General features: G+C 41.3%; 1 protein-coding gene across 8 annotated transcripts in view; it reads right to left on the bottom strand.

The window, feature by feature from the left end:
- Window positions 1-13,440, bottom strand: part of ZZZ3 (zinc finger ZZ-type containing 3) — a 99,882-nt gene extending 86,442 nt beyond the window's left edge. For 3 of the 8 annotated variants that reach the window (XM_039485912.1, XM_039485919.1, XM_039485920.1), the window contains exon 1: window positions 13,316-13,440. The gene's annotated coding sequence lies outside the window, so the exon portion shown is untranslated. Of the gene's footprint in view, window positions 1-12,873; window positions 13,032-13,315 lie in introns of those variants that run through there. The other 5 variants (XM_039485915.1, XM_039485918.1, XM_039485913.1 and 2 more) reach the window with 5 other exon arrangements.
- Window positions 13,441-15,090: the final 1,650 nt, after the last annotated feature.

Below are 15,090 nucleotides of genomic sequence, written 5' to 3'. Positions count from 1 at the left end.
AACATAGATTTTCATACGTCAAGAGGCACTTCCACTTTTTTTTTATTTTTCAAGACTTATCTTGTTTGTTCTGCTCTTGGCTACTCTAAGGATACACTAAATGATAATTTTAACAAAATGGAAGAAGGGGAATACAGGGCTGCCCAGAGGGGGGGCAAGTGCGGCACTTTGCTCCAGGGCCCTGCGAGGCCTGGCCTGGTGGCAGTCTGGGTCTTCAGCAGCATTTCGGCAGCAGGGGGCCTTTCAGTGCAGCCAAAGATGCGGAGCGACTGAAGGGCCCCGCGCCGCCTAAATGCTGCCGAAGACCTGCACCGCTGCCGGGTGAGTACAAGCGCTGCAGCTCCCCCGCTTTGCCCCAGGCCCCCTGAATCCTCTGGGCAGCCCTGAGAGAATCAGGTACGTTTGTATTTTATAAATATTTGTTTAAAAAGAAAAAAGAAAAAACTATTGGCCAGCCCAGCTATATTTCACAGCAAAATGAAGTGCCACGCAGAGTATGCTAGTCCAGCACCCTAACTGATCTCAGGCAAGAAGGGTTGGAGGCACCATAAGGAGAGAGTATAAAATACGTACCAAGTAGCTTTAAACAAAACCAGTATTCTGGGCCTAAAGACAGTTTTATAAAACATATTCATTTATTTTCAGGAGTAAAAAAAAAATCTGTTGAAATAAATAATTCAACATTCCCTTCAAGTTTTTGGAAACAATATACTGTACCATTACGCTAGTGCGCAAGAACCAGAATGAGAAAACAGACTAGAAGGACACCAGTCTCGTTTCACTGTCTAGATAAGTGAACTGTCTGCATAAAGTCCTGCCCAAACTAAGGATGGAACAGAAGCATAGATTTCCTGATCAGTGTGTTTAAAGATTTAATTTTAACTATATGAATTATATTGTGCTACAGTGTAGTCCCCCTAAAACTCTGATCCTGCAGTTTACAATACATATGCAAATCTCTGTGCCTGCAGAGCTCCATGTGGGTGCAGGGTTCCAACTGCAGGATGTCTTCTGAGCATCTCCTCACAAATGCTGGCACAGGGGGGATGCCAGAGGCAGAGTCAAAGCACTCTGGGCAGCACAGGTGCCTGTAGGCAGATGGGGACAGACTGCCATAATTCAGACAGGTCCTTTGGGATGTCTAAACTACCCGAGGGGCTACTCTGTCTGCTATAACAGCCTGGAATTCAGACTTAAAGCCACTATAGCCCTCACTCCCCATGAGCTCTGTACTCAGCCCCTGAGAGGCTCAAGATTTCTAATTTGGCAATATCTCTTTAAAATTCATAATGTAAAGAAGTCAGCCAAATTTTGGTCCAAGTTGTATTTTGTAAAGCTGCAAAAAAAAAAAAAAAAACCCTGATGTTTGCCCCCTTTTTACTTAGTTCTTACAGATGAATACATTTATTATTATATTGTGAAGAACAAATTCTGTGAAAACTTTTCTCTTTTGAATCCTTTATTTGTACAGGATTAATTATGGAAGATGCTTACTTTTTCTAGTCTGGACATTATTTGTTTCAGCAATTTCATGAGGTTTGCATAGCAACTACTACTGAAAACCTTTACATTATAAACTTGGGAATAACTCCTAAAGAAATTAAAAAGTCACTGTAACCTCTTTTGGATTAATTTGCTTTTATTAGTCTATGGCTGGTATAACATATTCTATTGAGGAAGAACACAATGTTATTTTAGATGCACATCTAAAATTATAGTCAAACATTCATGGAGTAAAACTGTCAAGTAAAAAGCTTAGAGAGCCCAGTGTTCCTAATGTTTCTTTGCTGGTTCACTTACAACTGAGCCCAAGGCATAAAAAAGAAAAAGCATCTGGGGAAGCTTTGTTTAACCATTTTAAAGTGCAAGTCCTTTTAAACTTCTCTTACAATATTTGGAAATTTCTATGCCAAACTCAGGTTTTCCTTTCTTAATTCCTCCGAAGAGCTGGCATCATGTATTAAGGCAAGCAAGCCTTAGCCTGACAGATTTCATTTACATACCACTCCTCAGCTTTGAGCTTACACTTCAGTATTGTAAGGCTCATGACTGTAGATCAGTGCACGGCCGCCCACAGCTCCCAGTGGCCATGGTTCGCCGTTCCCGGCCAACGGGAACTGTAGGAAGCGGTGCAGGCACGTGCTAGCTGCCATTTTCCACAGCTCCCATTGGCCGGGAACAGCAAACCACAGCCACTGGGAGCTGCGGGCAGCCGTGCAAATGTAAACAAACTGTCTGGCGGCCTGCCAGCAGATTACCCTGATTGGCCGCAGGTTGCCCACCACTGCTATATAGGTACCAAAAGCCAGAATTTTATGTAGTTGTTCCTAATTATACAACCACTTGATAATGTTCTATATGTTTACAATGCTTTATTCACGCTCAAACATTAATTTTTGTAATGTATGGATCAATTACATTACAAACTATATTTTTGTACTATCTGTCCTTTTAAAAAATGTGAAAATTTAGAAGTTGGAAGAGATTTGAGTAGTTTGGGAAAGTACATCTACGATCCTTCCAGGAAAAAAAAAATATCTGTTCAGCTCCAAAACATGAAGTTGCTTAGTTATTAATATCTGGGCTAGATGTTTTATTCCAGGAGTGCATAGCCAGAGTAGAAATCCAAAGAGTTAAGGTAAGGAAATGGACTCAACCTTAACTCTGCCTTGTAGTGACACCATGCAGACAAATGTGGGGGGAGAGGGGGGGGGGGAAGGAGAGAAATCAAATGAGTCTTCATAAATCATTTTCACCTAATCTGGGATCACAAACACTAAAATACATTAATCATAAATGTATGCTTATTGTTGAGTATTACTACAGGGCAGAGTTAAAGCTGTGGAAATATACAGTTAAGATATTTGGATATCTATTTGGCTAAGCCTAAGTCTGTTACAATTGGAGGTGTGATTTTCAACATGTGTAGGCACACCTACTCTAGCTTTAATATAACTAAATTGCCAAAAACAGCACTGAAGACACATTGGAGTCAGCTTCAGCACAGGGTAGGAAGGCAAGTACAAACCCAGGATCCCAGGAGCACTTGTACAGCCTGTGCTGAAGCCCATGATGCTGTACCTTCACTGTTTTTAGCCACACTAGCTAGATTAAAGCTGGGTAGACATATCCATGCTAGGCTAAGAGGCAATCACATCTCGGACTCTAGGGTAGACATACTATTAGATACTTATATAGCTCCCATCATGGTAGTATCTGAGCATATCACAATATTTAATGTAGTTATGCTTTCAACACACCTGTGAAATAAGGAAGTATTATATTCCCCATTTGACAGATGGGGGACTGAGGCACTGAGAGAGTAAGTGATTTACCTATGGACATACGAGAAGTCTGTAGCACATTAGAGAACTGAACCAGGGTCTTCCATGGCCCCAGTTAGTATCCTAGGCAGTAGAACATCCTTCCTTTCATACCTTAACACGTTTGGATCCTTAAGTTTAACCTTGAACTTCTTGGATTTGTAATATTTGTTATTGGGATAATTACACTATCCCTGTAACTTTTTTTTTTTTAACCTCAATCACTGACATGGACTCTCAGCCTTAATTTAATTTTTTTTAATATTTAAGTTTTCAAAAAATAAAGAATAAATCTTGGAAACTTTGAGGTATATTTCTTAATTTGTTACTTAAAAATATTTTGAGTCTATTTATCCACCCATATACTTCTTGATGGAAAAATACTGGAGATTTTCCACTAGTGGCTTGTTACTTTTATAGAAAATTCATAGTATAAAGAAAATTTAAAGTGCACAATGAATAGGAATGTAAAGTACAGAAAACCTCTGCCCAAGAGCATGGCAAAGATTCTTTGTCAGCTACTGAGGAGAGCCAATAAGCACAAGCTTGAAATAAAAAAAGATGCTCAACATTCAATAATATTAGAAAAACAGGAAGCAAACCACAGTGCTTAGTTGTTTTGTTAAAAACATTATTTAAGGCAGAGAAATTGAATCAATCAGCCTTAATAGCAGAAAAGAACATTAACAGCTGGTCATATGAGAGTGGAGTTCTTCTCTAAGCACACTAAAATATTTTATTAAAATAACTCTATTCATTACTTTGAAATAAATACTTGGAATTACACAGAAAATAATTCTGCCCACAATCTGACAACACTATTTTGTACTTAAATGTATTTCTCCCATTCCACTGGAAAAGGGGTGGGGGGAAGCAACTCAAGATCCTTTTTTTTCAAATGGGCTATCTGAACACACATTATATTATTGTGTTGTGAGCCTAGAGGAAAGGTGCCCCCAGCATATAAACATATTTCAACTGAGGCAAGACAAAGTAGTAGTCTGCATTTGACTCCTCTGAGAGAAATGATTCTGGGTACTCCTATGCTTTTACAATGAGGCAACAGCAACATCTGTCACTTTTTTCTCAAATCTAAAATTTACAGATTACATCTGTAGATGCCTAGTCACTTTGCCATTCACAGAATAAATTTATTTCTGTCAACCAAAGAGACAAACTCTTCAAACATTAAATGCAAGTCGATAATTCAGCAACTTTTCTAACGTTTTCATATATATCAAATACAAATAACCATGAATTATATTATGTAATTATAGCCTTAAACTTTGGAAATGTTGTTGATTTAAAATATCCACTTACATTATACCAGTCAGAAAAGCCACTATTTTTAACATCCATGAATGCATGTCACAAAATATCTCCTGTCCACTGAACACACATACTTTGGTTATTATGGAGTCTAACTCATGAAACAAGTCTGAATACATGTACTTCATTAGTTTATTACCATACTGAACACTGAAGTATTCTTGGATGGATATACTTCTTATACATGTATTTGGGAATCATCATAAAAAACTATATGCATTATGCATGCTCCCAATGCTTTTCGGTGATTTTTTAATATGAATGAATTGTATTCGCTTCATTGTTATGTTTTTTACTGTTTCTTTGCTTTGCTCTATTTTACAAAACTTAGTATGTTGAGTACACAGCCCCTCTTTTTTCAAATGATATGAAAAATAGCCTTTCAGAGCAACTCCAAAGAGCAAAGAAACAAATGAAACTAGCAAGGAATACTCCTTTTGTTTTCAGGGGCCTCAGACCCTCAGCCACATTGTTATCCAAAGCAAACCATAGCTCCCCCCATACACACCTTCCCTGAAAACCATACATGCTATCACCAAACTTCTCAAAATGTAAATCTCTACATCAAATTTTTTGCAAAACATAATAATGAAATTAGTTAATCCACCTGACAAGCCTCAGCTAGTAAAGTATGTTCGCATCACAGAAACATTACTGCATCCATATCCTATGCTGTTCCTAACCCTACAGTAGTCACAACATAATTATCCCAAGATGTGCAAAGACTGCTGACTGTTTAATACAATAAACTCTTAGCAGTACCATTGCAATGTTTTCAGGGGCAGACAGATGTACACTTTATATGGGCCAAAGACAGAGAAAATAAAATGAAAAAGTTCAGCACACATTTAAACATCTGATCATCATGCAACCAGTCAACTTTAAACTTTATTAAGACCAGAATGAGTCTCCCACTCAACAACATTTTTTAAATTAAGATCATCATCAATTTAAAACCTTTTAGACTGCTTGGAAGTATATGGACTTTGTCCGAGGGGCGTACCTGATGTGTTTGTAACACACTCAGCAACAGGTTAATTTTATATCCCTGACTGAGAAAACAACTCTTAAATCCTGTGCGCCTAAGAGTACCTTCCCTTTGGAGGTCTGTATGTGTCTACCTTGGATTACATGTGTATTATGTTTCTCTTTCTACTGAGCATCTTTTTGAAAAACAGTTTTGATAGGTGGGCAACAAGTACCCTAAAAATCTACTTATTGTATCTGTGTCACACAATATAACCATTTTCACTATTGTTTTTGCACAGTATTTAGATTTAATAGCCACTGAAGAAATAAATCTATAGAATCAATGGTTGAGTTTGGTGAATCTAAAATGCAAAATTCAAGGATACCAATAGTTTATGCCACTCCTGTATTCCTGTTGCATATTCTGACATTTAGAGTTCCAACAGTTTTCTTTTTAAATTAAGCAGAATTCTGGAAGACCATTAATAGGAGTTTGCAATCACTGTAGAATCTTTGTCCGGTAGCATCTCAAGGATCAGGGTTAGCAAAAATTAGTACCTCAAATAGCAACATATTTACCTAATGATGACAAAAAGTTTAGAACAGAAGCTAAGTGCTTCACAGTCTTCCACCACAACCTCCAGATAGATGTGGCAGTGATGGGCTTCAGAGGGATCAGTCCTACGCATATTTCATGCTCGAGACTAAACAATTTGGCCCCTGCCTACATCATTTTCTGACTTCTTAACTCATCTCCCTCACTCCTTTCACATCACTAATGAATAGGAAAAGAGAGGGTAATAAGAACGACTTCATCTTCATACCTCCTTCAATGTATGGAATGAAATTTGCATCTTAACGTGCCAGTCACCTACTCTTTATTCATTCAAATCCTTCCTGAAAATCTCCTTCTTCCAGAAGGTTGACAAATATCGAATCCACGTCAACAAATTCTGTCAACATACTTCTTAGAACAAAACCATTTCCCTCCCTAAAATTAGCACTACTCTCTGGATCTCCTAGTCCATTCTTGCATTGCATATAATTACTGTGTTATATGCTAACAGCATGCTGTGCACTGCTCCAAAGACTGCAATCTCCCTGATGCAAAGACACTGTTTTATATTTTGTACGGTACTGAGCACGTGACTTCGCTCAACAACAATATCATGCATCAGACCAATCTGGAACGTACAGCAAATAATCAATGAATGAGTGCCCAATAAATAGTGGCAGGAGCCCAAAAAAATCAAGTATTTGGATACAGATGCAGTAGAACCAACATACTTTTAGAAGGCTGGCTTGTGAGGTATCATGAAGAATTACTGGAGTTGGTCTTACATTCATCAAGCCCTACTATATATTAAAGTATAAAGACAAACCAACTCTGACTAATGTATGAGATAAAAATAACTGATACTTCACCACTCTCCCAGGATAGCATTTTCTATGTTAAATAAAGAAGTGAATGAGGAAACAATGCATTTTAACAGGAAAGTTAATCTGTGGGTAATTTTCTGTTTATGTTGGTGCTGCTCCTATGTTTCTAATTAAGGCAGGATGGTGCTGTGGGGGCTGCAAAGTAATAATGAACTTCTGAATCCTGGCAGTCCACAGTCCTCTCAATTTCACATCCACAAGTAGGGATGAATGATCCCGCTATTGTGGCCTGAGCAGAGCCACTACAAGCAATGAGCCTGAAGCCTTTACTTTTCTTTTGCTCCGCAAAAGAAAAGTGTTTTCAGAAAACCAAAACAGTAAACCATGAGTATACTGAAAAATATAAAACCATAAAAAAATACACTTGCCAAATGACAGAAGATACTTTACAGAGGAGAAGCAGAAAAGATAAGAAGACCAGATAAAAAGGGGGAAAGTTGCAGACCAAAGAGGGATGAACAATGAGAGCTTCTGATTGGCTTCTTTCCTGCCTGAAATCTACAGAGAGAGGAGCTATCCACAGATCTTCACTGGTGCAAAGTAGAGTTCAGAAAAAAAAATTTTTTTTAATTGTGCCAATTTAGATAGAATACTGATGGCTGTCAACATGATCAAATACCAAAATTCTGGTCAGTTAAACTGACTGCTGTTTTACTCTGGCTCTCAGAGATAGGTACAATGAAAAACTGTAAACATAAATAAAATAAAACAAAACCAAAAACAAACAGCCATAAGTACTGCAAGCCAAACAAAACAGTAAAATTCTGCAGGAAACTGATTTTCAGTATCTGTAAAAATAATGAGTCCTACAAATGCAGAGTTAAAATAAGTCCAGATTCATTCTGAAATATGCATGCCAAATGTAGTCATCTGAAAAACAATTCCCTCTTCTCCCCACCTGCAAGCTGCTTCTCATTTAGTCTGAATTTTAATTTTCCTGTTATATTCATAAATACTGTAGACTAACTCTCGTTAGTTTTCATGAGAATATATATTTTTATTACAAAAAAGTATTCCCGCTCACTTCAAATTAATATTTTGATTCTGTCTTAATACATCAAAGTTGGATCATCTCTTTACCATTCAAAATATTTTCTTAATATTGTTCTACTACAGATATTCTAGTGGACTATACATAGTCTATAAAACACTTGCTGTGAATAAGGGAGAACCCACTAATCATATGATAGAAGCATGTCATTTTACCTTATTAAAGACAACTAAAAGGACAAACACTTTTCTAAATATTATTTTCCAGTATAAGCAATCATTATAGCTGCCTTGGGAATATTATAAAATACTAAAAATAGGAAGGAAGGTGGCTTATGAGACAGTGAACAGGAGAAGGCAATATCTGCATTAAAGTATGGCCCAAAACATAAAAGTTGGACAAAATTGGAACATTCTTAAAATGAACAAAATGAACAAAGGAAATGATGAATTCTTCCACATCATTCAAATTCTGCTTTAATGTAAGGGGAAAGGCTTCCTTCACTATTTCCTATCAGTTTTAAGATCAAATTCATGTTTTTATTTATGCAATGAAGTTCTAATTTAAGAAACACATAAAATTCCTTTCAGTGATAGCCCCTGGCTTGGTTGCAGATATAAAAAGAAAACCTCTTATCAACAGAAAGGAAACAAATACAAAAGCACTACAGGATTTACATTCTCAGCATTTGAATCAATGTAAAAAATCAAGTATTTTTCTTTTATTTTGTTGCTTTACTGATTAAAGACTAATTTGCTACCAGTTACAACAAACAAAATTATGACACAGTATTAAGTCAAAGCAAGCAAGAATATAAAAATAGGGTAACTACCGACACTGCTCAAATGCAAACAATCCTAACAGACTAATTATGATTAGACAGTAATAGAGTGAAGCATACTTTTGTCAATATGCCATGTTTTGCCCTCACCTTTACTTTGATTACAGATGCCAAAATATGCAACATAAGTTATATTTTGCTGTACTTCAAACCTCTTCCCAATCTAGAAGGACATACAAACATGATAGGCTGTCCTCCACTCTCCATTAAAAACTTGGTGGTACCCTTAAAAAACATGTTTGACTTCAGTACCAGAACAGCTTGAACAAGGGTCAACAAAACACAGACAAGAGTGATTTTGGAGAGATATGGTGTAGAAGCAAGAATTACTGAGTTCTTAACTGTAGAGTACTGTACTGATTTGTTTAAAATCATTTTAGTCTAGAAAGTATATTATACAATAGAAAAAACACTGTTACTTCAAGTTTAATCCTACTTCTAATAAAGATATTTCAAAATTAATTTTAAAAAAGTTTTTCAAACAGAACACAAATTATTTATGCAAATAAAAATATAGCAGTGCAAGGAAGTTAGCATACCTGGGCTATCGGGGCCTGGATATTACAGAAGTCTAGAGATATTTTTAGTTAATCTGATCTTAAAAGTTCTCTTTTATGAAGTCTACTCTACTGTGAAAGTGACATTTGAAAAGAGAAGCCATGTCTATAGTGCCCTTAAGGCTATAGTTATATAAAACTACCTGTAAAACTTGATTTATAAGCAAGTTCTCATAAGCAGAATGCAAGATTGGTGCTAAAGCAAATGCTGCCAACTTGAAAAAACTACTCATCCCAGATGAGTGAACTTTCCTTACCAAATGCGGGGAGTTACCGCATTAATTTCTACACAATACAAGTCTTTAAAACAAATTATAGCCCTTATAATTGTAAAGATAACCTGCCAAATTTGAACAAAAAGTAAACCAATTAAATGCCACAAAAATGGAGGCTGTGGAAGAAGCAGAGACCTCCAACCAGCCGCCTGAGTACTGTGCGGAGTATAGAAGGAAAAGATGCTCTCTTCCATCTATTTTAGCCAGAATGCTGGTGGAAGGATAGAGTAACAGAGTCTTTCCATCCTTGCAGACACCAGAAAGCTCTAGGGAATGGCTAGAATAATGAAGAATCCCCCAACTCAGTAGCCAGAAGGTTCTGGGAGAGGAATAAGAGAGAAAGCGCCTTCATCCTTTCAGGATGAAACAGGATGATAAAGCTTCAAATTTATTAGACTATTACTAACCAGAAGCTAATACAAAACAGAATCCCTGAGCAGAGTAGGAAGAAACCCTGGCAGAAATCAAAGCACCTTCCCATTGCTCAGCTGGTGAGGTGGCAGAGAAAGTGGAATGGACTAGAGCCTTGTCCCTGGGCCTTGCTGACAGAGGCCTTGGCTACACTTGCAAATTTGCAGCGCTGCAGCAGGGTGTGAAAACACACCCTCTCCAGCGCTGCAAATTGCGGCGCTGCAAAGCGCCAGTGTGGTCAAAGCCCCAGCGCTGGGAGCGCGGCTCCCAGCGCTGTACGTTATTCCCCACAGGGAGGTGGAGTACGGACAGTGCTGGGAGAGCTTTCTCCCAGCGCTGGCGCTTTGACTACACTTAGCGCTTCAAAGCACTGCCGCGGCAGCGCTTTGAAGTGCAAGTGTAGCCAAAGCCATAGACCCAACTCTTCTTTCATACTTAACTCTGTAGTATCTTTGATGTTCTAAGTGGTAAATTTTTCAGATTCTGCAAATGTTAAATATCTTCACACAGAAAATATGATTAAGCTTATTTTTTTCCTTAATAATTATGCTATTTGAAATAGTTAATTACTTAAATAAACATTTTATAATTAAAGAGACAAAGAAATAATCACTTTAGTTTTTAATCACATAGAGAACTCAGAATGGTGAGAATTACAGTATTGTACTAAATTAGTACTACATCGACTTAAAATAGCTATACACCTGGAGGATCATATTAAAAAAAGATATTTCTATTTAAGGTCCAGTCTGCTACTACTTATCCACACATAGTTATACCATTCAATAGAATGAAAAGAGATAATTTACTGTGCAAGAGTTGCAAGTTTGGGCCCAATCTTGGGCTCTAAGACATTTCCTCTTAAAACAACTTATTTTATTCAGTCTTGAGAGCAACAAAATGAATGAAAAGGCTTCAACTGCAGTTGGATCAGACTATAAGTAACTGGCTCAAAGTCATACTGACAGGGTAGAATCCTGACTTCACTGAAATCAGCTGGAGTTTTGCCATTCTCTTCAACAGGGTCCAGATTTCACCAGACATCTGCAGCAGAGCCAGGAAGACCCCAATCTCCAGGCTCTGTCTCACGAAAATAGTGAGCATCTTAGCACATACTCTTCTACTTCATAAAATCTGCAAAATTCCTGTCTATTTTTTCACTCCTAGAGCTACATGAACAGTTTTTTTAATAATAGCTATTGCTTCTATTATCTGAGCATTTTTAAAGTACTTTAACGTTATTTTTATGTAAAACAGAACAATATCAATTTTATTGTCTTCAACTTACTTTCTGGGAAACATATTTACTTACAAGAAAAACTTTTAAATCATAAAGCTACAAATCTACAAACTAATTTTGGAGCATCAGTTCTTGTATAATCAAGTCTTAAAACACATCACAAGCAAAAACTTCAAAAAATGAATAATAGTTAATAAGATTAATCTAACATTACAACTAGAAAAACACAAACAAAAAGTGTATTCTCAAAGGTTTGCCAACTTAGTATTTAATTGGGGATAGATCATACGCCAGAGTTCCACCTCTGGAAACTTGAGTCCATTTACATGCACTAAGTTACAAGGTACAGCGGACTTGGTAATAGCAATACAGATCCCAGTGCATGGGTAGTCCCATCATAAAATTAATAGACCACATTTCTCAATAGCTGATAATATGCTCCAGAAGTCCAGGCTTAAAGAATTGAGTGTCACATGTTGTAGACTGTGTAGAAATTTCAGAGCTAGGTAGCAGTCTAGAACTGTAACAACAAGGGATGTTGCAATTTTAGCATAGGAGAACTGTCAGGGTGCCTTGAGTAACCAGAAGTGAAATGTAACAGGGATGCTACAGGGCAGTAGGACCATATGCAAAACCTGTTAGGGACCAAGATTAGAAATGCAGGGAGTCCTGCAGAGTTGGAATGCTTGGGTGCTACAGTTTATTATTATTTTCTTTAATTTCCAATAGTGGCCACAGTGTGCAAGGCACTTTTCAAATATAAGAGAAAGTGTGTTTCGGGTGTTGCAGCACACCACAGTACAGTCACAGGAGATTATGTCTGCAGCACCTTGCATTGCTGTCCATTCTATTTAGACCTGTCTACCTCACCCATCACAACCATGATATTGGCATGCCTGTAAAACAGAAGTGGTGAGGGTGCTACAGGGCACCCTCAGACGCATCACAGCAGAAACATGCAAGGAGCAGACAAAGCAGTGCTGGGAGCCAGGTCTACACAGGGGAACAGCATTATTATTTGTTCTGATATGCAGTAGTGACCACAGCGTGCTAGGCACATTGTAGATATAAGAGATGTGCTTGGGGTGTTTAAGCACACTGCCCAGAGGATGGCCCAAGGTGCTACAGGCTAGGGCATGGTCAGACTGCAGGAAGCCTGGTTTGCCTGAGGACAATGGGAGGTGCTGGGAAGAGGCAGGGCTGTATGAGAAAATAAGGGCACCCTAGGGCAGGGCTATGGGGCAGGCAGGCAGGCAGACAGCAGGGACAGGTAGCGGGGGGCACTTGAGGGCAGACAGCACTGCAGGGGGGACACAAACTGCCAGTGGGCCACAGGGGGTCAGCAAAGGAGATCAGGTCAGCGCCTACTGTGGAGCAGCAACGGGTACCGCACGGGCCGATTCCCTAGGGTGCTCAACCCCGCCCCCCGTGTGCCCTGAGGCAGGGAGGGTGCGAGGAGGCTGTTCCCACGGTCCCCGCCCCCTAGACCCCAGGTACCATTACCCAGCAAGCCCAGCGCCGCGCCGCCATCCTGCTGCCGGCCAGCTCCCACGGGAACCACGCAGCCTCGCGAGAACTCACTCTCTTTCCCTCCTCCTTGTCTCATACTGTCCCCTCCCACACAGCTGCGCTAGGAATCAACATGGCGGTAGCGCCGCGCACGTGTCCCGATCCCGCAGCAAACGCCTCGTACTGGCACCCGGCGCGCGCACATGCACATGTACACGCACGCGACGGGAGGGGGGGCGGAGCCGATGCGCACGCGCAAGAGTTGCCTTGCCGCTCCGGCCCCAGACAGTTGGGATTCGAACGGGGCGCGCGAGCCTCCTCCCCCCCACGCGCTGGTCACGTGGGAATTTTCCCCTCCGTCTGCCCCCCCTCGCAGGCGCCGAATTCGGCATCATCCGGGTCCCCCCTTTCCCTTGTGTCGAGGCCTCACCTGGCTCCCGCTTTCTCGCGCGCACGGAGCCCGCCGGCAGAGGAGCCGTTTCCCCTGCTCGTTCTCTCCGTGCCGCGCACCAGGCGGCGGCGGCGGCGGCTCCACACAGCGCCTGCTCCCCCCTCAGCGCGGCGGCTCCTTCCGCTTCCTTCCCCTCCCCCCGCTGCAGCGGGGACCCGCTCCCTGCAGCTCCGCCTGCTGGTAGCTGCGGGAGGCGGCCAGCCGCCGCCTGCGCTCGCGGGGTGAGGGTCGGCGCTGGACGCGCCGAGTGCCTGTTCTCCCCGAGTCGCAGGGGGGCGGTCCCTAGCTGGGTGCGAGCCGGCTCTGCCCACAGGGACGCGGCGGGCGTCTGGCCAGAGGGCGTGTGAGTCAAGAGCCGGGCTGGGCCCGACTTGGCCACTGCGCGATGCGGCTGGTGGAAGCAAGAGGTGCGAGGGATGGGGCAGAGCTGGTGCGTTCCCTGCCCCCACCTAAAACCCCCCCTCTTCAGAGCATGCCGGCACTGGGGTGGCAAGGCCCAGCCATAGGAAGTGGTTCCAGCTGCTCACCAGGCAGGCAGCGCTGGGCATTTAGACCAGTGGTTCTCAAACTTTTGTACTGGTGGCCCCTTTCACATAGCAAACCTCTGAGTGCGACCCCCTCTTATAAATTAAAAACACTTTATTATATATTTAACACCGTTATAAACGCTGGAGGCAAAGTGGGATTTGGGGTGGAGGCTGACAGCTCATGACCCCCGCCCCATGCAATAACCTCATGACCCCCTGGAGGGTCCCAACCTCCAGTTTGAGAACCCCTGTTTTAGACTGTTGCCCACCCCCGTTTGGCTTACCCACATAAGCAACTTTGGGGGTCTTTCACATTTGTGTCCATTAGGAAGAGAAATTGATGAGGTGAGTCAGGTGTATTTTTTGGCACAATCCTGTTGATTTACAAAGGATGTGCAGAGAGTCCTGTTTCCATTAGGGTGACCCAATGTCCTGATTTTATAGGGACAGTCCTGATTTTGGGGTCTTTTTCTTACATAGGCTCCTATTACCCCCCAACCCCCTGTTCCAATTTTTCAAACATGCTCTCTGGTCACCCTAGTTTCCCTGGATGTTGTAATGTGTAAGGCAGTTTCCTTGCTGAGCCAATCCCCAAGCCAGTCAGTTCTCAAGGAATTTTGTGTTTCTGCTTCTTCTCAGGACCACGGTCATGCCACAGATGCTTCTGTCACTGTCTGCTGGCTTTCTTCTCTACACACACTTAGCTTGTGCTCCCATAGCTTTTGCATTTGCAATCAGGGAACACATCATCCCACAGAGCAGGGGTCCCCTACAAGCGCCTGCGTCTTGGCCAGCGGTTGAGCATCCGCTGAAATGCCGCCGAATTTCTGCAGCATTTCGGCGGTGACGCCTCTCGATGATGCCACTTGCCACTGACAAGCGACGTCATCGAGAGGCGTCGCCGCCGAAATGCCGCAGAAATTCGTCGGCATTTCGGCAAATGCTTGACCGCCGCCATGGTCCTTCATCTGGCACCTGCCAGACTAAAAGGTTGGGGACCACTGCCATAGAGGCTAGCTTCTGCTCAAGCATTGCCATATGGCCCATTGCTTTGGGCAGTTGCAGCTTTTATTTTCAACTTTGTCACAACATAAAAGAGCTTAATTGTGCCTTCCATGGAGCCTGAAAGACAGGTGCTTAGCTTTAACCAGATTTGTGATTGTAGATGAAAGATCCACTTGATGGCAACCATTAAACATCTTTCCAGCACCACAATATTGTCTTTAT

This window comes from Mauremys reevesii, linkage group 8 (genome assembly GCF_016161935.1).
Source record: "Mauremys reevesii isolate NIE-2019 linkage group 8, ASM1616193v1, whole genome shotgun sequence".
NCBI lineage: Eukaryota > Metazoa > Chordata > Testudines > Geoemydidae > Mauremys > Mauremys reevesii.
This window is presented reverse-complemented; position numbering and strand designations above follow the sequence as displayed.